Source organism: Staurois parvus, unplaced genomic scaffold, assembly GCF_062004578.1.
Source record: "Staurois parvus isolate SC_StPar_1 unplaced genomic scaffold, SC_StPar_1.0 ptg001270l, whole genome shotgun sequence".
In the NCBI taxonomy this organism is placed as follows: domain Eukaryota; kingdom Metazoa; phylum Chordata; class Amphibia; order Anura; family Ranidae; genus Staurois; species Staurois parvus.
The window spans coordinates 896,790-922,847 of NW_028319066.1; the positions used below are offsets into that span (position 1 = coordinate 896,790).

Here is a 26,058-nt window from a genome sequence, read left to right on the forward strand (position 1 = left end):
GAGGTGTGAGCAGAGCTTCATGTTACAGATGAAGGCTTGGTTCACAGTCCTGCGATGACACATTACATATTCTACGGGGCCGAGTCGCACTGCAACTTGCACCAAAGTAGTGCAGGAAAGTTGCACCGTGCCGAGTCGCATTCATTAGAATGGATGCCAGTGAAAACAATGAGATTTCCCTTGTCATGCGGCGATGTGCGACTGGACTGACATTAGTGGGATCCGGGACTGAATCTGATTCTTTGGGAATTGTAGGTTGGCCTTAACATCTAAATCCACTGTGGGCCGCACAGTGGCTGAATGGTTAGCACTTCCCCCTGGCAGTACTAGGGTCCTTGGTACGAATCCCAGTCACGGCACCTCCTGCCTGGAGTTTGCATGTTCTCCCTGTGCCTGCATGGGTTTCCTCTGGGTACTCCGGTTTCCTCCCACACTCCAAAGACATGCTGGTAGGTTAACTGCCCCTAGTATGTGTATGTATGAATGTGAGTTAGGGACCTTAGATTGTACACCCCTTGAGGGTTAGGGACTGATGTGAATGTACAATATATATGTAAAGTGCTGTGTACATTGACAGCGCCTGAAATAAATGAATAAAATAAAAATGAATAAAATAAATCCAATCAGACTGTGCGACTCGATGTATTGCTGGAACTCTGGGCACACAGGATGGTTTTTAGTTTGCAGCAAAAATGTGCAAAACCACCAATTATCCTGACAACAGTTCCAAAAACAAATATTTCAAGGTCTGTGTGCTAATTAATATCTGCGCATTCGTAGCATTTTTTTGAAATAATAATATGCAAGATGTGATATTTAAAGCATTCCTTTACACCCAGAATTATGTATATAGCAGAGTCAGGCCTTGCCTCGTGCCAGGTAATTACCAGCAATTTGAAACACGTGTCACATTTAAGAGCTGACATCTGATGGTAGCGCCAGCTTGGATCGCTGCTGCCAGACCTCAGAGATCCACTTTCTTACACAAGGTCATCACATGCACAATCTGGGGCAGCCGCTGGCAGTTGAGCGGAGAGGTGTGGAGCGACACTGACCTACATTACACACTGGGCTCCCTTACCTAAGCCTCAGATTACAGCGGCCACAGCTCACAATAACAAACACGCCGCGCAGCTAGCGTGGTACAGAGGACCCACACAGTGGTCACATCTTTATATATGTAAAAGTGTTATAAGCAAACTTTAAATAAAAACTGTGAAGTCCATCAATCAGTCCATCAAACAGTTGTTAACTCTTGTCACTATTCTATAACATCATAGTTCAAGATGTTCAGAAATTCTTCTAACGATCTCCCATGCCCCTGCATTCTGTGCGTTATACACTCCTGACCCCTGCATTCTGTGTTTTATACAGTCCTGACCCCTGCATTCTGTGCATTATACAGTCCTGACCCCTGCATTCTGTGCGTTACACATTCTTGGTCCCTGCATTCTGTGCGTTATACACTCCTGACCCCTGCATTCTGTGCGTTATACAGTCCTGACCCCTGCATTCTGTGCGTTATACAGTCCTGACCCCTGCATTCTGTGCGTTATACAGTCCTGACCCCTGCATTATGTGCATTATACACTCCTGACCCCTGCATTCTGTGCATTATACACTCCTGACCCCTGCATTCTGTGTTTTATACACTCTTGGCCCCTGAATTCTGTGCATTATACAGTCCTGACCCCTGCATTATGTGCATTATACACTCCTGACCCCTGCATTCTGTGCATTATACAGTCCTGACCCCTGCATTCTGTGCATTATACAGTCCTGACCCCTGCATTCTGTGCATTATACAGTCCTGACCCCTGCATTCTGTGCATTATACAGTCCTGACCCCTGCATTCTGTGCGTTATACAGTCCTGACCCCTGCATTCTGTGCGTTATACACTCCTGACCCCTGCATTCTGTACGTTATACACTCCTGACCCCTGCATTCTGTGCATTATACACTCCTGACCCCTGCATTCTGTGCATTATATAGTCCTGACCCCTGCATTCTGTGCGTTATACATTCTTGGTCCCTGCATTCTGTGCGTTATACACTCCTGACCCCTGCATTCTGTGCGTTATACATTCTTGGTCCCTGCATTCTGTGCGTTATACACTCCTGACCCCTGCATTCTGTGCATTATACAGTCCTGACCCCTGCATTATGTGCATTATACACTCCTGACCCCTGCATTCTGTGCGTTATACAGTCCTGACCCCTGCATTCTGTGCGTTATACAGTCCTGACCCCTGCATTCTGTGCGTTATACACTCCTGACCCCTGCATTCTGTGTTTTATACACTCTTGGCCCCTGAATTCTGTGCATTATACAGTCCTGACCCCTGCATTATGTGCATTATACACTCCTGACCCCTGCATTCTGTGCATTATACAGTCCTGACCCCTGCATTCTGTGCATTATACAGTCCTGACCCCTGCATTCTGTGCGTTATACAGTCCTGACCCCTGCATTCTGTGCGTTATACACTCCTGACCCCTGCATTCTGTGTTTTATACACTCTTGGCCCCTGAATTCTGTGCATTATACAGTCCTGACCCCTGCATTATGTGCATTATACACTCCTGACCCCTGCATTCTGTGCATTATACAGTCCTGACCCCTGCATTCTGTGCATTATACAGTCCTGACCCCTGCATTCTGTGCGTTATACAGTCCTGACCCCTGCATTCTGTGCGTTATACAGTCCTGACCCCTGCATTCTGTGCGTTATACACTCCTGACCCCTGCATTTTGTGCGTTATACACTCCTGACCCCTGCATTTTGTGCATTATACACTCCTGACCCCTGCATTCTGTGCATTATACAGTCCTGACCCCTGCATTCTGTGCATTATACAGTCCTGACCCCTGCATTCTGTGCGTTATACATTCTTGGTCCCTGCATTCTGTGCGTTATACACTCCTGACCCCTGCATTCTGTGCATTATACAGTCCTGACCCCTGCATTATGTGCATTATACAGTCCTGACCCCTGCATTATGTGCATTATACACTCCTGACCCCTGCATTCTGTGCATTATACAGCCCTGACCCCTGCATTCTGTGCATTATACAGTCCTGACCCCTGCATTCTGTGCGTTATACAGTCCTGACCCCTGCATTCTGTGCGTTATACACTCCTGACCCCTGCATTCTGTGCGTTATACACTCCTGACCCCTGCATTCTGTGCATTATACAGTCCTGACCCCTGCATTCTGTGCATTATACAGTCCTGACCCCTGCATTCTGTGCGTTATACACTCCTGACCCCTGCATTCTGTGTTTTATACACTCTTGGCCCCTGAATTCTGTGCATTATACAGTCCTGACCCCTGCATTATGTGCATTATACAGTCCTGACCCCTGCATTATGTGCATTATACACTCCTGACCCCTGCATTCTGTGCATTATACAGTCCTGACCCCTGCATTATACAGTCCTGACCCCTGCATTCTGTGCGTTATACACTCCTGACCCCTGCATTCTGTGCGTTATACACTCCTGACCCCTGCATTCTGTGCGTTATACACTCCTGACCCCTGCATTCTGTGCGTTATACACTCCTGACCCCTGCATTCTGTGCATTATACACTCCTGACCCCTGCATTCTGTGTGTTATACACTCTTGGTCTCTGCATTCTGGGCATTATACACAGAAATAAAATAGATAAATAAATACATTCTCCTCTAATGGATTCTCCATAACAAGGAATAAACAAAACAGCTGGAGGATCCAACAGTCAAAAACGGACACCTTCATCACAGCCTTGTCCTGGGGCAGGGAGAAAGTCCAATGCAGGGAGATCTAACCCGATCTCTGGAACCACGAGACACCGGCTACGAATGCAACCAATCTAGGGCTAATCAAAATCGAAGGATAAAGGTTTTGGGTGGAAATGACCTTTAATAACCTTTGTGCCCAAGTTTATTGGCCCAATGATTTTTTTTTTAACACACATAAAACATCTGAGTTGTAAAGAGAAGAACAAATACGGACGGTGCAGAATCTCACACATCCCTCAAAACAAACAACACGACATTTGGTGAGAACATTGCTGACCTTTTCCAGACTTCCAGCCGCAGTCTATTCCAGTATGATCCCAGCCAACCATGTCATAGAAAACCAAAAAGATCATCAATGTCTCCCCTCCAGGAGCAGCACGGACACAAGGAATCTGCGGTTTCAAAGCTCAACTCACAGAAGTTGTATTTAGATGTTAGAATTATTTTTATTTATTTCAGGTACTTCTATAGCGCCATCAATTTGTACAGCGCTTTACATATATATTGTACATTCACATCAGTCCCTAACCCTCAAGGGGCGTACAATCTAAGGTCCCTAACTCACATTCATATACAAGGACCAATTTAGACAGGATCCAATTAACCTACCAGCATGTCTTTGGAGTGTGGGAGGAAACCGGGGTACCCGGAGGAAACCCACGCAGGCACAGGGACAACATGCAAACTCCAGGCAGGTGGTGCTGTGGCTGGGATTCGAACCAACGACCCGAGTACTGCCAGGTGGAAGTGCTAACCATTTAGCCACTCTGTTGCCCATGTTAGAAAGAAATCTTTCATGCTGCATTTTGTGGTGCATTGACCTGCAGATTTGCAACTCAAACCATGGCGGTGCAAGTCAGTAAAACCCGACCAGGTCATTTCTGGGACTGTTTACATGCAACAATCAGTATATTCTGCTAGAAAATGTATCTGAACCTCCAAACATTACATATTTTTTAAAGCAGAGGCCCCAGAGAATAAATTGGTTGGTTTTGCAATTTTTTATGTCACACAGTATTTCCACATCGGTTTTTCAAATGCAATTGTTTGGGAACAATTCGACTTTTTTGAATTTGAACCTCCCTAGCAGTCTGATTATGTCAGTATTTCTGTGCTCAAAGCGGTACTTTTTTTGCATGGAAATATGTATTTTATTTATTGTAGGCCTGTAATTCTTAGGAATAACTCACTGAAATCTGTCCGAACAAGAGTCTAGTAAACATCCCGGGTATAATAAAACTTGAAACACGAAATCATAAATTATAATATAATAAATAATCATAAAAAATAATAATATAATAATAATACATTTAATTCAATAATATAATCAAACCAAAAACACTGAAATTTGAAATATAGCGCCAAGTTCACACATCGCTGAGCAAAGTCGCAGAATCGTTTTCAGTGTCTGATGAGGAATTTCCCCCACGAATCATTATCACTCAATTCTGCAAGTGGTTCTGATTTACTATCGCTGTTCTCTAGCCGGTCTAAAACCGCTTTTGACCTAAAGGGACGCTTTTTGGACGCTGGACAAAGCACTCGGGACAAAATGTATGTGAAATGGTTTGATACAGGAATGTAATACTATGTGATTTTAGTGTATTTAGTGAATGTCACTTTTTAACATTTTTATATTTCTCGCCGTTCCTTCCCCGTACATCCCGATGTTGCAGGGAACAGAACGCGGAAGACGGATGCCGGCATCGGCCGGAGGAGATGGCCGGGGACACTGCAGGAGGGACATCGCGGGAGCGCAGGACAAGGTAAGTGCAAGAGGGATCCCAGAGCAATGCTGCAGTGTACAGGTGAAACTCAAAAAATTAGAATATCGTGCAAAAGTTCATTTATTTCAGTAATGCAACTTAAAAGGTGAAACTAATATATGAGATAGACTCATTACATGCAAAGCAAGATAGTTCAAGCCGTGATTTGTCATCATTGTGATGATTATGGCTTACAGCTCATGAAAACCCCAAATCCACAATCTCAGAAATGAGAATATTCCATGCAATCAATAAAACAAGGATTGTACATAGAACAATATCGGACCTCTGAAAAGTAGAAGCATGCATATGTACTCAGTACTTGGTTTGGGCCCCTTTTGCAGCAATTACTGCCTCAATGCGGCGTGGCATGGAAGCTATCAGCCTGTGGCACTGCTGAGGTGTTATGGAAGATCAGGATGCTTCAATAGCGGCCTTCAGCTCTTCTGCATTGTTCGGTCTCATGTCTCTCGTCTTTCTCTTGGCAATGCAGCATAGATTCTCTATGGGGTTCAGGTCAGGCGAGTTTGCTGGCCAATCAAGCACAGTAATCCCACGGTCATTGAACCAGGTTTTGGTGCTTTGGCAGTGTGGGCAGGTGCCAAGTCCTGCTGGAAAATGAAGTCAGCATCCCCATAAAGCTCGTCTGCGGAAGGAAGCATGAAGTGCTCCAAAATCTCCTGGTAGATGGCTGCGTTGACCCTGGACTTAATGAAGCACAGTGGACCAACACCAGCAGATGACATGGCTCCCCAAATCAACACAGACTGTGGAAACTTCACACTGGACTTCAAGCATCTTGCAGTGTGTGCCTCTCCATTCTTCCTCCATACTCGGGGTCCTTGGGCCTCTCCATTCTTCCTCCATACTCGGGGTCCTTGGGCCTCTCCATTCTTCCTCCATACTCGGGGTCCTTGGGCCTCTCCATTCTTCCTCCATACTCGGGGTCCTTAGGCCTCTTCACTCTTCCTCCATACTCGGGGTCCTTGGGCCTCTCCATTCTTCCTCCATACTTGGGGTCCTTGTGCCTCTCCATTCGTCCTCCATACTCGGGGTCCTTGGGCCTCTTCACTCTTCCTCCATACTCGGGGTCCTTGTGCCTCTCCATTCTTCCTCCATACTTGGGGTCCTTGGGCCTCTCCATTCTTCCTCCATACTCGGGGTCCTTGTGCCTCTCCATTCTTCCTCCATACTCTGGATCCTTGGTTTCCAAATGAGACGCAAATGTTGCTCTCATCAGAAAAGAGGACTTTGGACCACTGAGCAACAGACCAGGTCTGTTTTTCTTTAGCCCAGGTTAGACGCTTCTGACATTGTTTATTGTTCAGGAGTGGCTTGACAAGAGGAATACGACATTTGAAGCCCATGTCCAGGATCCTTCTGTGTGTGGTGGCTCTTGATGCACTGACTCCAGCCTCAGTCCACTCCTTGTGAAAGTCCCCAACACTTTTGAATGGCCTTTCCTTGATAATCCTCTCCAGGCTGCGGTCAATCCCTCTGAGATTGTGGATTTGGGGTTTTCATGAGCTGTAAGCCATAATCATCACAATGATGACAAATCACGGCTTGAACTATCTTGCTTTGCATGTAATGAGTCTATCTCATATATTAGTTTCACCTTTTAAGTTGCATTACTGAAATAAATGAACTTTTGCACGATATTCTAATTTTTTGAGTTTCACCTGTATTCCCGAGTGTAGGTCAGGGTTACCGCTTTTGGTCCTGAAACTTTACCCCGCGCTACACTTGGGAATACCGCCAGGGAGATTAATGCAAAAAAAACCTACATAATTTTTTGGGAAACCATAAAAGAAGAAGTTACACTGAGTAACTAGATGCCAAACATATCATGCTCTAAATCCCTTTCCAGAGGTGGTCTTGTGCTAGAATTACTTCCCATGACCTGACGTTCGCGGTGATACCTCACATGTGTGGGATGACTGTTTGCGCTCGTGCAGGACACACGCATGTATTCACCTTTGCACACGAGCACAGGGAGACGGGACACTTTTAAAAAAAATTACAATTTTTTTTATTATCACACTATTTCTTTCATTTTTTTCTTTTAATTACTTTTATTGCTGTCACAAGGAATGTAAACATCCTTGTGACAGCAATAGACACGTGGCAGGTATTTTTATGGAGGGATCTTCTGCACCAAGATCAGTGTTTTTGAATGCTTTCAATTTTTTAAAGATGGTGAGAAAATCAGAAGTGATGTCAGATCATCGCTTCTGGGTTACTATAGTGGACAGCCAATCAAAGCTGATCCCGGCTTTGTTCGGCTGTCCAGTGAGTCGGCAGACACACTAGATGGTTGCACGGGACATGAGAAAGCCAGAGAGAGTGGCGGAAGGGGGGGGGGGGGGGGGGCTCGATGGCGGTGGACATACCCTCCCGGCTCCTTGTGAGAGCAATCAAGTGGCTAGTTAGCCGCTCCAAATGCTTTTACAAGACAGGTGACTGCCAGCTCTAAAAAAAAGTTGAAGCTGAATTACACCGAAGAGCAAACATCTATTATATTGGTGCTTCCCGATTCCTAGATATGATGGCTGCATTTGTTTCCTTTTTCAGGCTTCTTCTACTTTCATCTGGTGATCCGGCCGGCAAGTCGGTTGTTTTTTGGAAGCACAAGCTCTCCAGCAGATTTGATCAGTTTACAGAGATGAGACAAACCACTTCATACTGGCAGGGGTACTTACAATGATCAGCTTTTATTTAAAACCTTTATCCCAAAAGGAAAAAAAAAAACAGTTTGAAGCCAAACTCCGGCTCACACTTTATAATAAGTTACAATTTGTTAGTGTATTTAAATCTGCTACTACATTTAATACTACCCTTCCCCAGACTGACAATGCTGCTGCCCCACCTGTGCTCATCCATCCAAAGTCGTATCTCTCTAAAGCAGATAGTGTGTTACTGGCCAGATCACCAGGCGAAAAACGGAAGGAGGAAAGCCTAAGGCCCCATGTACACGGGACACTTTTGAACGATGGAAACTGACTGCTGGAAGACGTAGGTTAAAAAACATCTGTTTAGCCGCATTTGCATACCGCGTTTATGTGCATTTAGAAGCATTTTTTAAAGATAACCTCAGGAGAACCTCCCAAATGCCCAGAATGCACTGAAAAGTGGTAAATTATTAACTATTTCAGACTGTTTCAGAGAAATACAGAGAGTAGAAGCAGAGACAGCAGTATGTGTTGAGATTAGCTTAGGTGTGAGTTGCTCATTAACATTTCTTTTGTTTCCAAGGGTGGGAAAGGTGTCTGGTGGAGGGAGTCATTAAGGCCTCCTGGCAGGGGGTCTTCATGAGGAATTTGGGGTGTGAATGGTCATTAACATATCTTTTGTTTCCAAGGGTGGGAGAGGTCTGAGATGTGAATGGTCATTAACATATCTTTTGTTTCCAAGGGTGGGAGAAGTCTGAGGTGTGAATTGGTCATTACAATGTGTGACAAGCTTGGTGGGAACATCCTGTGTTCAGTGTTTTGTCCATCTGAGTACCTTGAAAACACTTTGCATGCATTTTTCATGATGAATCGGGAATGGAAGAGTTCAAAAAAAATTTTCAAACACTTATAAATGCAATTTGACGCTTTTACAAGTGTTTTGAGTTTGAAACGCTGATAAAATCGACTACTGAACGCAAGTTTTCTGCGTTCAAAAAAACAACTGTAAACTCAAATGCCTGTAAACAACGATGTGTACACAGACACATAGGAAAACATTAGGTGAGTTCAGGGGCTGCTAAAAAAAAAAATGCAGAAAAGCTCCTAAACGTGAGTTTATCAGCTGCAGTGTACATGAGCCCTAAGAAAAGAAAACTAATGAAGGCACCACATCTAGCGACTGGTTAGCTGCAATATTTAGATTTCCTAACTTGCGCACAGTTGCAGTGTTTCCTAAATAGCAAATCACTGACTGGTTTCATTTGTTTACAGGATTTGCTCTGCGAAGCATACATGGTGTCAAAAGCACCTTATGTAGTGAGGGTTTCAAATTCAAGAGCATGGGGGTTGATCTATGTCACAGAACCAAAAACAAAGCAACTAAAAGTCAAAGCAGACAACAGAGGAGATTTCTGCAAGGATCCCTTCAGCCCTCTGACTAGGGCCATTTATAGAGCAATGGCTCCACCCAGTGGACTACAGAAATATAACCGACTCCAGATATTTTCAGTAGCTCACACACTGTCTTTTAAGGTACACTATTATTATTATTATTATTTTACAGGATTTATATGGCGCCAACAGTTTGCTCAGCGCTTTACAATATAAGGGAGACAATACAGTCCAATACAAGAGGGTTAGGAGTGCCCTGATCCTGGGAGCTTACAATCTAAGAGGCAGGGACTGGTGGTACAAAAGGTAGTAACTGTGGGGGATGGACTGGTAGGAGGAATAGAAGATTCCATTATTAGCTGAGGGCAGGATAGGCTTTCCTGAAGAGATAGGTTTTCAGAGATCGCCTAAAAGTGAGCAGAGTAGGTGATAGTCTGATAAATTGGGGTAGAGAGTTCCAGAGGATGGGGGAAGCTCTGGAGAAGTCCTGGAACAAGCAAGGGAGGAGGAGACAAGGGAGCTAGAGAGCAGGTCGTCATGCGAGGAGCGGAGAGGACGGTTTGGGTGATATTTGGAGACAAGATTGGTGATGTATTTTGGGGTAGAGTTATAAATGGTTTTATATGTTATTATTAATGTTTTGAATTTTATTTGTTGGGCAATGGGAAGCCAGTGGAGGGATTGGTAGAGAGGGATGTATTGGCATGTATAATACATAAGGGGGGATATGATCTCCATGTATAATACATAAGGGGGGGATATGATCTCCATGTATAATACATAAGGGGGGGATATGATCTCCATGTATAATACATAAGGGGGGATATGATCTCCATGTATAATACATAAGGGGGGATATGATCTCCATGTATAATACATAAGGGGGATATGATCTCCATGTATAATACATAAGGGGGGATATGATCTCCATGTATAATACATAAGGGGGGATATGATCAGCATGTATAATACATAAGGGGGGATATGATCTCCATGTATAATACATAAGGGGGGATATGATCCCCATGTATAATACATAAGGGGGGATATGATCTCCATGTATAATACATAAGGGGGGGGATATGATCTCCATGTATAATACATAAGGGGGGATATGATCAGCATGTATAATACATAAGGGGGGATATGATCTCCATGTATAATACATAAGGGGGATATGATCTCCATGTATAATACATAAGGGGGGATATGATCTCCATGTATAGTACATAAGGGGGGGATATGATCTCCATGTATAGTACATAAGGGGGGATATGATCTCCATGTATAATACATAAGGGGGGATATGATCTCCATGTATAATACATAAGGGGGATATGATCTCCATGTATAATACATAAGGGGGATATGATCTCCCTGTATAATACATAAGGGGGGGATATGATCTCCATGTATAATACATAAGGGGGGGATATGATCTCCATGTATAATACATAAGGGGGGATATGATCTCCATGTATAATACATAAGGGGGGATATGATCTCCATGTATAATACATAAGGGGGGATATGATCACCATGTATAATACATAAGGGGGGATATGATCTCCATGTATAATACATAAGGGGGATATGATCACCATGTATAATACATAAGGGGGGATATGATCTCCATGTATAATACATAAGGGGGGATATGATCACCATGTATAATACATAAGGGGGGATATGATCTCCATGTATAATACATAAGGGGGATATGATCTCCATGTATAATACATAAGGGGGATATGATCTCCCTGTATAATACATAAGGGGGGGATATGATCTCCATGTATAATACATAAGGGGGGGATATGATCTCCATGTATAATACATAAGGGGGGATATGATCTCCATGTATAATACATAAGGGGGGATATGATCTCCATGTATAATACATAAGGGGGGATATGAGCTCCATGTATAATACATAAGGGGGGATATGATCTCCATGTATAATACATAAGGGGGGATATGATCACCATGTATAATACATAAGGAGGGATATGATCTCCATGTATAATACATAAGGGGGGATATGATCTCCATGTATAATACATAAGGGGGGATATGATCTCCATGTACAATACATAAGGGGGGATATGATCACCATGTATAATACATAAGGGGGGATATGATCTCCATGTATAATACATAAGGGGGGATATGATCTCCATGTATAATACATCAGTGGTTCATATAGTGAACTCGGTGTAGAGTTATTCCCCCTGAGGTCATCACAGAGGACAAGGGGGCACTCTTTACATCTGGAGGAAAAGAGATTTAATCTCCAAACACGGAAAGGTTTCTTCACAGTAAGAGCTGTGAGAATGTGGAATAGACTTCCTCAAGAGTTGGTTCTGGCCAGCTCAGTGGATTGCTTTGAAAAAGTCCTGGATTGTTTCTTGGATACACAGAATTATAACTGGATATAACATTTATAGGTAAAGTTGATCCAGGGAATATCCGATTGCCTCTCGGGGGATCAGGAAGGAATGTTTTCCCTGCAGGAGCAAATTGGATCATGCTTTGCTGAGTTTTTTTGCCTTCCTCTGGATCAGTGGTTCTCAACCTTTCTAATGCCGCGACCCCTTAATACAGTTCCTCATGTTGTGGTGACCCCCAACCATAAAATTATTTTCGTTGCTACTTCATAACTGTAATTTTGCAGTGGGAGGACTAGCGCCCCATCACTGATGTCAGTGGGATGAATAGTGTCCCATCGTTGGTATCAGTGGGAGGAATAGTGCCCTCACCAACCTTATCACCAAGTACCACCCTACCCGTACCCTTCCCTCCTCACAGGACCTCCTTCTATCCTGCTCCCTGGTCTCCTCCTCCCATGCACGACTGCAGGACTTCTCCAGGTCCTCCCCCATCCTCTGGAACTCACTGCCCCAATCCATCAGACTGTCACCTTCCCTATTCACATTCAGGCGCTCCCTCAAAACCCATCTCTTCAGGGAAGCCTACCCCACCCTCACCTAACGGCCATCCTCCCTCATCCCTCCCACCACTTCATCCCCCTCAGCCACTTCCTACTGTACCTTTTACCCCCTCCCTCCTAGATTGTAAGCTCGTAAGAGTAGGGCCCTCTTACCCCTCGTACATTGTTTGTTGTTGTTGTACTGTGCCATGTATTGTCCCCCCTATTGTACAGCGCTGAGCAAACCCTTTGGCGCTATATAAACTCGTAGTAATAATAATAATAATAATCATTGGTGTCAGTGGGAGGAATAGTGCCCCATCATTGGTGTCAGTGGGAGGAATAGTGCCCCATCATTGGTGTCAGTGGGAGGAATAGTGCCCAATCATTGGCGTCAGTGGGAGGAATAGTGCCTCATCATTGGCGTCAGTGGGAGGAATAGTGCCCCATCATTGGTGTCAATGGGAGGAATAGTGCTCCATCATTGGTGTCAGTGGGAGGAATAGTGCCCAATCATTGGCGTCAGTGGGAGGAATAGTGCCCAATCATTGGCGTCAGTGGGAGGAATAGTGCCTCATCATTGGCGTCAGTGGGAGGAATAGTGCCCCATCATTGGCGTCAGTGGGAGGAATAGTGCCCCATCATTGGTATGAGTGGGAGGAATAGTGCCCCATCATTGGTGTCAGTGGGAGGAATAGTGTCCCATCATTGGTGTCAGTGGGAGGAATAGTGTCCCATCATTGGTGTCAGTGGGAGGAATAGTGTCCCATCATTGGTGTCAGTGGGAGGAATAGTGTCCCATCATTGGTGTCAGTGGGGGGAATAGTGCCCCATCATTGATATCAGTGGGGGGAATAGTGCCCCATCATTGGTATCAGTGGGAGGAATAGTGCCCCATCATTGGTATGAGTGGGACGAATAGTGCCCCATCATTGGTATGAGTGGGACGAATAGTGCCCCATCATTGGTGTCAGTGGGAGGAATAGTGCCCCATCATTGGTGTCAGTGGGAGGAATAGTGCCCCATCATTGGTGTCAGTGGGAGGAATAGTGCCCCATCATTAGTATCAGTGGGAGGAATAGTGCCCCATCATTGGTGTCAGTGGAAGGAATAGTGCCCCATCATTGGTATGAGTGGGAGGAATAGTGCCCCATCATTGGTGTCAGTGGGAGGAATAGTGCCCCATCATTGGTGTCAGTGGGAGGAATAGTGCCCCATCATTGGTGTCAGTGGGAGGAATAGTGCCCCATCATTGGTGTCAGTGGGAGGAATAGTGCCCCATCATTGGTGTCAGTGGGAGGAATAGTGCCCCATCATTGGTGTCAGTGGGAGGAATAGTGCCCCATCATTGGTGTCAGTGGGAGGAATAGTGCTCCATCATTGGTGTCAGTGGGAGGAATAGTGCCCAATCATTGGCGTCAGTGGGAGGAATAGTGCCCAATCATTGGCGTCAGTGGGAGGAATAGTGCCCAATCATTGGCGTCAGTGGGAGGAATAGTGCCTCATCATTGGCGTCAGTGGGAGGAATAGTGCCCCATCATTGGCGTCAGTGGGAGGAATAGTGTCCCATCATTGGCGTCAGTGGGAGGAATAGTGTCCCATCATTGGTGTCAGTGGGAGGAATAGTGTCCCATCATTGGTGTCAGTGGGAGGAATAGTGTCCCATCATTGGTGTCAGTGGGGGGAATAGTGCCCCATCATTGGTATCAGTGGGGGGAATAGTGCCCCATCATTGGTATCAGTGGGAGGAATAGTGCCCCATCATTGGTATGAGTGGGAGGAATAGTACCCCATCATTGGTATCAGTGGGAGGAATAGTGCCCCATCATTAGTATCAGTGGGAGGAATAGTGCCCCATCATTGGTATCAGTGGGAGGAATAGTGCCCCATCATTAGTATCAGAGGGAGGAATAGTGCCCCATCATTGGTGTCAGTGGAAGGAATAGTGCCCCATCATTGGTATGAGTGGGAGGAATAGTGCCCCATCATTGGTGTCAGTGGGAGGAATAGTGCCCCATCATTGGCGTTAGTGGGAGGAATAGTGCCCCATCGTTGGTGTCAGTGGGGGGAGGAATAGTGCCCCATCGTTGGTGTCAGTGGGGGGAGGAATAGTGCCCCATCGTTGGTGTCAGTGGGGGGAGGAATAGTGCCCCATCGTTGGTGTCAGTGGGGGGAGGAATAGTGCCCCATCGTTGGTGTCAGTGGGGGGAGGAATAGTGCCCCATCGTTGGTGTCAGTGGGGGGAGGAATAGTGCCCCATCGTTGGTGTCAGTGGGGGGAGGAATTGTGCCCCATCGTTGGTGTCAGTGGGGGGAGGAATTGTGCCCCATCGTTGGTGTCAGTGGGGGGAGGAATAGTGCCCCATCGTTGGTGTCAGTGGGGGGAGGAATAGTGCCCCATCGTTGGTGTCAGTGGGGGGAGGAATAGTGCCCCATCGTTGGTGTCAGTGAGGGGAGGAATAGTGCCCCATCGTTGGTATTAGTGACACAAATGATGGGGCACTATCCCTTCCACTGACACCAATGATACTTACCTTGCTGACTCCTGCTCCAGCCTGGGCTCGCTCTCTCCCTCTCCCATCTACAGCCTGCATACCTGGCTGCAGCAGCAAAATTTGCACTTACCTGTCAGCTGTCTTCCTTCTCTGGCCTCTCTCTTCACTCGTTCCTGCAGCTCCCTCGATCTTCTTCGATCTCCGCGCGCTGCCGCTCGGCTCCTCCTCTCCAAGCTCCACCTTCTCGCCGGTGATTGGCCGCCTGTGTGCCTCTCCTGAGCTACAGTTCCGGTGGCCAATCAGCGGCGAGGAGGCGGTGACAGGGGCAGCATATCATCCCGCCCACACATCGCCGGAGACAGCAGCGGTGTCTCGGTTCCTAAGACCATCGGAAATATGTGTTTTCCGATGGTCCTAGGCGACCCCTGGGAAATGGTCGTTCGACCCACAAAGGGGTCGCGACCCCCAGGTTGAGAACCGCTGCTCTGGATCAACTGTGGGTGTAGGATTATAACTTTTTTTTTCTAATGGTTGAACTGGATGGACTTTTGTCTTTTTTCAGCCAGACTAACTATGTAACTTACTGAGCTTATGGTGTTGTCATCCTAGGACAGGAAATGTGTTTAGACTGCAGAAATCAATTACCTTTCCACATCTCCATGTCCTGTAGTCCTAAGATACTTCCTGCAAACAGATATAAATCTAGATATGGCCCAATCACACTGCCCACATGGTAAACACTCCATTGTAGCAAGCAGGAAGCTGTCAGTTGTGGGCTGCAGTGAAGCCAGCACGGGGCAGCAAGATTAGCATTTTAACACAACAAAGTTTCCTTTTTTTTTTTTTTGAAGTGAATAAAGCGTCACTTCATGTCACTGCAAGCACAGCATGGTGAGTTGCACTGCTGTACAGTGACATGCAGTGCCTTCCTGTGAGCTGCAAAGCAGCATGTCTGCATTTTATCGCAGGTCACTGTATCACCCCTGTGGGCTGTGTTGCTGTGAAAACAAACAACTGTTTTCTAGGTGCCCTAGTGGTGACTGATGTTCTTCCATGTGTGAATGAGCCAATCAGCATGCAGAATGCACTGGACAGCACTAGATTTCTTGGATGAGTAAAGAATATGTAAACCCAGCATTTCATATTCCTGATATGTGCCTGCTGTAGCATGTACTTGTAGGAAAAAGTCTCCTGTTCTCTTTGTATTGCTTCCTTTGTGTGAAATCCCTGGTGTTCCTGCCAGTCCCTCTGCTTTCCTATTAAAACCGTCCACACTAGGCATGGGAGCCCAGCAAGGTCAGTTCTCTACTGTGCTCTCCTCCAATGATCAGACTTGTCCTGAGCCCTCCCCCATCGCTTTCTGCACTGCTCAAAAATGAACACAGTTTTGAAACTTTGATATGTGTAAGGTTTGGTTCACATCTGTGTGGGTGGTGCCCCTGCGGGGCCCCCACAAATACCTGTACCCGCACCACCCACACAGAGGAATGCGGGACCAGTGGGCGGCTGTCATTATTTCTAATGGCACGCCGCCCGCACTGGAAATCACAACCGTACTGAGATCCTCGGTTCCTGTGCGGGCTACGATTTCCGAAGAGGTGCAGGGACTACTTCCCTGTATGTCCCGGGGCATGGGAGTCCATTCAAACAAATTGACTCTCGTGACCGTGCAAATCGCGGCCTGGCATAAAGCTTGCCATACATTATACAACTTTCCTTTAGATTTATTAACCACTTCCAGTCCGGACACTTTCGCCCCCTTCCTGCCCAGGGCAATTTTCAGCTTTCAGCGCTATCACACTTTGAATGACAATTGCGCGGTCATGCAACACTGTACCCATATGAATTTTTTACAGACAGATAAAGCTTTATTTTCATTGTATTTATTCACTGCTGGGATTTTTATTTTTTTTGCTATGTAAAAGAAAAAGTCCAAACATTTTGAAAAAAGTGTTTTTCTTATAAAATTTTGCAAATAAATAATATTTCATCATAAAATTTATTCCGTTATCTTTTTAGTAAAAAAAAAATAAAATAAGCAAAAATTAGTTCATAACCAAAAACTATAATTTTTAAACTTTTTTTTACATTTTTATTTTATTTTTTTATATTATTTATGTTTTTTTTTTTTTTTTTTACATACTGTCATCCTAGCAGTACAGTGTCACCATGGTATTACGTATGTAATAAGTGCAATATGAACGTATGCAATAAATATATATGAATAAAAGTTTTAAGCATAAAACTGAGTAATTATTGATTTACAAAGTGCAAATATTGTGAGGATATATCATTCCGCAATCTAGGGCTAATAAAGTGATAATAGTGTGCACATAAAAGTGCTAAAATATAAAAAATCCAATAAAATAAACAAATGAATGTCCACAAAGTGCTATATGTGTAGACCCATCCAAGAATGATCTTAAGGTAAGTGCTTCGTATACTGTAACAATCACTCGGTGATGTGCCAGGAATGTGTTAAGATTACGCACTCACCAGATGCGTAACCATATTTTAGCACTTTGATGCGCACACTATTATCACTTTATTAGCACTAGATTGCGGAACGATATATTAGCACAATATTTGCACTTTGTCACTTTATGTTTGAAAATCAATAATTACTCAATTTTATGCTGAAAACGTTTATTCATATATAATTATTACATACGTTCACATTATATTTGAAAATGTTGGTCTTGAATACTATAGCGCTGCACCTATACTCTATCATCTATATAGATCTCTTTAACCATCTCTGGTACTACTATCGGGGGACCTTTCATTTTCAAGAATTTTTCTGAAGTTTTAAACTCATACCATTTACCCCAAATCTTTCTAAACTTTTCCATGTAATCTTTCTCCATGTAACAAAGTTCCTCCATCCTACGAACATATTCTACTCTGTCCATCCAATCCCTCATTGTTGATGGATCCTGGGCCTTCCAGGGATTAAACCCTTTGCCGCACCAATCAGATGAAATAATAAACTGTTTTTAAATTGTTTTACCGACAACTTTGTTCTATAGAAAAGACATACCCATGGATCCTTCTGGATAGATGTCCCCCAAATCTCCTGTATATGAGAAATTATCTCCTGCCAATAAAACTGAATTGTTGGGAATTCCCACCATATATGAGCCATTGTCCCTATTGCCCCACATCCTCTCCAACATAAAGGTGATACTTCTTCTCTCTGTTTATGTGCCACACTCGGTGTACAATACCATCTAGGGCAGTGCTTCTCAACCTTCCTAATGCCGTGACCCTTTAATACAGTTCCTCATGTTGTGGTGACCCCCAACCATAAAATTATTTTCGTTGCTACTTCATAACTGTAATTTTGCAGTGGGAGGAATAGTGCCACATCACTGATGTCAGTGAGAGGAGTAGTGTCCCATCTTTGGTATCAGTGGGAGGAATAGTGCCCCATCATTGGTATCAGTGGGAGGAATAGTGTCCCATCATTGGTGTCAGTGGGAGGAATAGTGCCCCATCATTGGTGTCAGTGGGAGGAATAGTGCCCCATCATTGGTATCAGTGGGAGGAATAGTGCCCCATCATTGGTATCAGTGGGAGGAATAGTGCCCCATCATTGGTGTCAGTGGGAGGAATAGTGTCCCATCATTGATATCAGTGGGAGGAATAGTGCCCCATCATTGGTATCAGTGGGAGGAACAGTGTCCCATCATTGGTGTCAGTGGGAGGAACAGTGCCCCATCATTGGTATCAGTGAGAGGAGTAGTGTCCCATCTTTGGTATCAGTGGGAGGAATAGTGCCCCATCATTGGTGTCAGTGGGAGGAATAGTGCCCCATCATTGGTGTCAGTGGGAGGAATAGTGTCCCATCTTTGGTATCAGTGGGAGGAATAGTGCCCCATCATTGGTGTCAGTGAGAGGAGTAGTGTCCCATCTTTGGTATCAGTGGGAGGAATAGTGCCCCATCATTGGTGTCAGTGGGAGGAATAGTGCCCCATCATTGGTGTCAGTGGGAGGAATAGTGTCCCATCTTTGGTATCAGTGGGAGGAATAGTGCCCCATCATTGGTGTCAGTGGGGGGGGGGGGGGGGATAGTGCCCCATCGTTGATCGTTGGTGTCAGTGGGGGAGGAATAGTTCCCTATCGTTGGTGTCAGTGGGGGGAGGAAATAGTGCCCCATCATTGATACTAGTGTGGGGGGTAATTGTGCCCCATCTTTGTTGTCAGTGGGGGGAGGAATAGTTCCCTATCGTTGGTGTCAGGGGGGGAGGAAATAGTGCCCCATCATTGATGTCAGTGGGAGGAATAGTGCCCCATCACTGATATTAGTGACACCAATGATGGGGCACTATTCTTCCCACTGACACCAATGATACTTACCTTGCTGACTCCTGCTCCAGCCTGGGCTCGCTCCCTCCCTCTCCCATCTACAGCCAGCATACCTGGCTGCAGCAGCTACAGACACTTACCTGTCAGCTGTCTTCCTTCTCCGGCCGCTCCCTCGCTCGATCTTCTTTGATCTTCGTGCTGCTGCTTAGCTCCTCCTCCTCGCTGGTGATTGGCCGCCTGTGTGCCTCTCCTGAGCTACAGTTCCAGCGGCCAATCACTGGCGAGGAGGCGGAGCTGTTGAGTGATCCCGGAGATGTGGCCAGATGACAGGGGCGGCATGTCATCCCGCACACACATCGCGGTCAAGGGAAATGTGGACGTATCTGCATGTGGGCGGATCCGCCTGGAGACGGATAGAGGAGCGGTGTCTCGGTTCCTAAGACCATCGGAAATATGTGTTTTCCGATGGTCTTAGGAGACCCCTGTGAAAGGGTTGTTCGACCCCCAAAGGGGTTGCGACCCACAGGTTGAGAACCGCTGATCTAGACAAACATTTATACTATGAAAAAAAAGGGAAAAAACAGCGCAAACATAGACCTTTACATGAAATCAATATTACAAAGTGCAAACATAAGTGAAAAATTAATCAGTGGTAAAGTCCATCAAAATAAACCAAAGTTCAAAAAATATTAGTGCAAAAAAGAAAAAGAAAAAAAGAAAAAATATTTTCAAATTCTTCTTCTAATATAGAGGAACTTCCACCTTCCACCCGTGAAAACCAATATCAAATGCACTCACCAGATAAAGGTGAAAAAAACGCCTCTTAGGAATTTTAAGGGATCCTACACCCTCTTTCGTATCCACTCTATAGGAATCCTCCTCTCCACCATAGGCTCCACCATCCGACCAGGGAGAAAAAAATCTCAGATAGTGTAATATTGTAAGACACCATTCATAAGTGAAATCAAGGATTAAGGTCACTCACATTCAATTCAATTAAAAAGGCATATTTATTAGGATCAGCTTCTTCCAGATAAACAGTAGATGCAAGGCAACCTCCCACGGAATCTCACATCACAGCTCCAGGTTTCAGCAGAAGCTCTACAGAGACACCGCATATACAGATCCCAAAAGATGGCCGCTGGAACGCACCGCTCAGCGTGCGCTCCACTCACCGGAAGTGACGTCAGACGTACGGAGTACAAACCGGAAATGCGTCAACGCGTTTCGCCCCTCCCATCGGGCGTTCTCGAGAACGCCCGATGGGAGGGGCGAAACGCGTTGACGCATTTCCGGTTTGTACTCCGTACGTCTGACGTCACTTCCGGTGAGTGGAGCGCACGCTGAGCGGTGCGTTCCAGCGGCCATCTTTTGGGATCTGTATATGCGGTGTCTCTGTAGAGCTTCTGCTGAAACCTGGAGCTGTGATGTGAGATTCCGTGGGAGGTTGCCTTGCATCTACTGTTTATCTGGAAGAAGCTGATCCTAATAAATATGCCTTTTTAATTGAATTGAATGTGAGTGACCTTAATCCTTGATTTCACTTATGAATGGTGTCTTACAATATTACACTATCTGAGATTTTTTTCTCCCTGGTCGGATGGTGGAGCCTATGGTGGAGAGGAGGATTCCTATAGAGTGGATACGAAAGAGGGTGTAGGATCCCTTAAAATTCCTAAGAGGCGTTTTTTTCACCTTTATCTGGTGAGTGCATTTGATATTGGTTTTCACGGGTGGAAGGTGGAAGTTCCTCTATATTAGAAGAAGAATTTGAAAATATTTTTTCTTTTTTTCTTTTTCTTTTTTGCACTAATATTTTTTGAACTTTGGTTTATTTTGATGGACTTTACCACTGATTAATTTTTCACTTATGTTTGCACTTTGTAATATTGATTTCATGTAAAGGTCTATGTTTGCGCTGTTTTTTCCCTTTTTTTTCATTGTTTGTGTTGATCACAGTGCACAGCAGCAGGATAGAACCTGTATTAGAGTGTTTTACTAGGCGCAGGAAGAATTTTTAGTTTTTAAACATTTATACTAACCCTCTTGTATTGAACTGTATTGTTGCTGTATTGTCTCCCGTTATATTGTAAAGTGCTGAGCAAACTGTTGGCGCTATATAAATCCTGTATAGAAATAATACCACACACAGTATGTAAAAGGGTTAAAAAAAACAGTCCCATAGAAAACGAAATATATGCATTTTAATACAGATAATTTTTTCATGAAGAATGTAATTTGGGTGGCTGTTGTATAGAATTAGAAAGTTAAAATAATGGAAAACTGAAACAAAACCGTTTTGGTAACTAGGTGGTTAAAGTGCAAGTTCTCCATAGAGATGAAATATCTTGTCATCAGTCTGCCCTCTAGAGGGTGAAAAACAAGCATGTAGGATGACCTCTAAAATGACTTCACCTTCTAGGACTACCTTGTGAATCTCAGTTGTGGTACGCCCCCTACAGGCCAGAGCAATTTTTACATTTCTGCTACGGGCCGGTTTATCCTGCAATAACTTTGTCATTCCTTAACCACTTATTATTATACAGGATTTATATATTATTATTATTATTATTATTATACAGGATTTATATATTATTATTATTATACAGGATTTATATATTATTATTATTATTATTATTATTATACAGGATTTATATATTATTATTATACAGGATTTATATATTATTATTATTATTATTATACAGGATTTATATATTATTATTATTATACAGGATTTATATATTATTATTATTATATAGGATTTATATGGCGCCTACAGTTTGCTCAGCGCTTTACAATATAACGGGAGACAATACAGGAACAATACAGTTCAATACAAGAGGGATAGGAGGGCCCTGATCCTGGGAGCTTACAATCCCCCCTTCCTGACCAGGCCATTTTTTGCGATACGGCGCTGCGTTACTTAAACTGACAATTGCGCGGTCATGCAACTCTGCACCCAAATTAAATTTATGTCCTTTTTTTCCCCCACAAACGGAGCTTTCTTTCGGAGGTATTTGATCGCCTGTGCATTTATTTTTTGCGCTAGAAAACAAAAAAATGACAATTTTGAAAAAAATATATATATATTTTTGACTTTTGCTATAAAACATATCCAGTAAAAAAAAAAAAAAATCAAATTTCGTCATAAACTTAGGCCAAAATGTATTCTGCTCCATGTCTTTGCTAAATAGAAAAACCCAATACGTGTAAATTAATTGATTTACGTGAAAGTTATAGCGTCTACAAATGGCGGTATAGATACTGGAATTTTTTTTAATACTAGTAATGGCAGCTATCAGCGACTTATAGCGGGACTGCGGCAGGCATTCTGACACTGGGGGAGAACTGACTAACTGCCACTGACATCCCCAGTGACACTAATACAGTGATCGGTGCTAATAAAAACCATTAACACTGTACTGACACTGGGCAGGAAGGGGTTAACATGAGTGATCAAAGGGTTAACTGTGTGCTGTTTTACAATTTTTTTCTCTGTGTGCTTTACTGTGTAAGCACGCTGCTTTGTATTGCTCTGCTGTTTTTGTTTTGTTTTTTTACTTATGACATTGAGTTCGGAGAGAAGATTCCCAGCTAGCTGTCACTAGATGTGGTGGGTCGGCAGTGGTTGCAGCAGTGGGAACATGGTACACGTTCCACCCTAAAAACAGGTGAACTTATCCTTTAACGCTAAACTTCAGCCACTTCACTTATAGGATGTCAGCATATTTTACAAAGAGCAACAAGTGGCATGCCACCTCATTAATTTATTTCATTTATTACAGGTACTTATATAGCATCGTCAATTTACACAGATAGATATGCAGGGCAGCACAGTGGCTAAATGGTTAGCACATCCACCTAGCAGTACTAGGGTCATTGATTCGAATCCCAACCACAGCACCTGGAGTTTGCATGTTCTCTTTGTGCCTGTGTGGGTTTCCTCCAGGTAATCTGGTTTCCTCTCACACTCCAAAGACATGCTGGTAGGTTGATTGGCTCCTGTCTAAATTGTCCCTAGTAAGTGTATGTATGAATGTAAGTTAGAAAACTTAGATTGTACGCCCCTTGAGGGTTAGGGACTGATGTGAATGTACAATATATATGTAAAGTGCTGCGTAAATTGACAACACGATATAAGTACCATACCCTATGTACAGCACAGTGGCTAAATGGTTAGCACTTCCCCTTGGCAGCACTCGGGTCGTTGGTTCGAATCCCAGCCACGGTACCACCTGCCTGGAGTTTGCATGTTCTCCCTGTGCCTGTGTGGGTTTCCTCCGGGTACTCTGGTTTCCTCCGACGCTCCAAAGACATGCTGGTAGGTTAATTGGCTCCTGTGTAAATTGTCCCTAGTATGTGTATGTATGAATGTGAGTTAGGGGCCTTAGATTGTACACCCCTTGAGGGTTAGGGACTGATGTGAATGTATAATATATATGTAAAACTCCCAGAAGTTTTGTAGAATTTTTTGTAGAATTTTGTAGCTCTTCAAATGCAAAAACTGGCAGCCCAGTAGAACGCAGGCATTTATATTTTCCTGTATATGGAATGTTTCACTTTACATTTTAACTATAGTCAACTTTAGAAAAGTCCTCTCCTTTCCTCTCAGCCCAAAAGCTAGAGCAATTTGATAATAAAAAAAAAAAAAAATCCACAACGTGCTGAATAGCAAATTGTATTTATGAAGATATTTAATTTTAGTTAATGCTTTAACTTCAGTTTCTTCAATTAGGGCCTTTTCACACAGGTGGACTGCGCTGATCCCCACTGAGAAGGCGGATGACAGGCCCATGTCTGCTCCGCTTGTACAAAGCAGACATGGAACACAGCCCGCTGTTCTCTTTGGGGCGGTTGGATGTAAACATTTAAATCTGACTGTCATGCGATCCAATCGGCTACATGGATATCCCCATCCATCTGTTTATGGTGGACCAAATCGAAGCGGATGCAGGCGGGTGTAAACGGACACATCTGTTTACATCGGTTTCCCCATAGAGAGCCATAGGTGATTCGATCGGTCTGTCTGCATGAAAGGGGCCTTAAGCTTTGACAATAAAACCTGGAAGCGGATTGGTTTCTATGCAGGGCTAGAACGGATTTTGCACCATTCATTTTCAGTAAATCCCCTCCAGTATCTGCCACCTTCTACATAAACATAATGGTGTACAAAAAGGCAAAAACGCAGAACTGTGCAGCTTTAGGATTTCAGAAAAACAACCCAATGAAGGTACAAGCAAATTCAGCACTGTTGCCAAAGTTGCCCATGCACTGATCAATGAATTGACAGCACTTACCTAGTAGGGGTCACAGTTGCTCGTACCCGTTTAAAGCCTTCGTGGTCCTCTGTAATTCTGCAAAAGAAAATGCCAGTGTTAGCAAAAACATAAAGCAATGTAATTGTGGAAGAGGCTCTGAAAGAATCAGAAAAGAAAAATACATAGTACTATGGGTAACAAAAAAAAGGTAGGTCTGACCACACCTTATAGCAGGGTTTCTCAACTAGGGTTCCTCCAGAGGTTGCTAGGGGTACCTTGGGTGATGAGCAATTTCTGCCTCTCAGATAAGTTCCCACTGACGCCACTGATTTTTCCAATGACCACTAGTGGAAGGCCTGGTTCACACCTATGCGTTTTTTTTTGTGCATTTTGTGGGAAACTGCACTACATTCCATTTAACATGGTTTCCTATGAGACACATTTATATCTCTGCATTTTTTGAAAGGGTCAGGGACTTTTTCTAAACTGCAAAACAGTGCATTTTTGGTTCAACATATGTCAATGCAGAAACCGCATGTAGTGAGTTTATGATGCATTTTGTGTTTTTAAGATGCCCAGCAACAAGTTGGCCAAAAACAAAAAAAAAAGCAGAAAAACACAAAACGCATCTAAAAACATGTGCAAAAATCAACTGCAAAAAAAGCAGAAATGGATCAAATGCAAACTGCATAGGTGTGAACCAGGCCTAAAGAGCATTCTTCCCACTGACTATCACACCAATGTATCATGAGTTGTAGATAGAGTCATTTTGTGTTGAAAAGTTTGAGAAAGGCTGCTCTAGAACAGGGTTTCTCAACCTTTTTTCAGTCAAGGCACCCTTTAAAATTATGGGCAGTCCCGAGGCACCCTTTAAAATTATGGACAGTCTGGAGGCACCCTTTAAAATTATGGACAGTCTGGAGGCACCCTTTAAAATTATGGACAGTCTGGAGGCACCCTTTAAAATTATGGACAGTCTGGAGGCACCCTTTAAAATTATAGACAGTCTGGAGGCACCCTTTAAAATTATGGACAGTCTGGAGGCACCCTTAAAAATTTTGGACAGTCTGGAGGCACCCTTTATAATAATGGACAGTCCTGAGGCACCCTTCATAACAATGGACAGTCTTGAGGCACCCTTTATAATAATGGACAGTCCTGAGGCACCCTTTATAATAATGGACAGTCCTGAGGCACCCTTTATAATAATGGACAGTCCTGAGGCACCCTTTATAATAATGGACAGTCTTGAGGCACCCTTTATAGTTATGGACAGTCTTGAGGCACCCTTTATAATAATGGACATTCCTGAGGCACCCTTTATAGTTATGGACATTCCTGAGGCACCCTTTATAGTTATGGACAGTCTTGAGGCACCCTTTATAATAATGGACAGTCTTGAGGCACCCTTTATAATAATGGACAGTCCTGAGGCACCCCATTCTAAAATG

General features: G+C 44.0%; 1 protein-coding gene across 2 annotated transcripts in view; it reads right to left on the reverse strand.

Annotated features, from left to right (window-relative positions):
* GNG12 (G protein subunit gamma 12) overlaps window positions 1-26,058 on the reverse strand; it is a 252,881-nt gene that overhangs the window by 114,106 nt on the left and 112,717 nt on the right. For both annotated transcript variants that reach the window (XM_089660748.1, XM_089660750.1), the window contains exon 2: window positions 24,647-24,703. The gene's annotated coding sequence lies outside the window, so the exon portion shown is untranslated. The remainder of the gene's footprint in view (window positions 1-24,646; window positions 24,704-26,058) is intronic.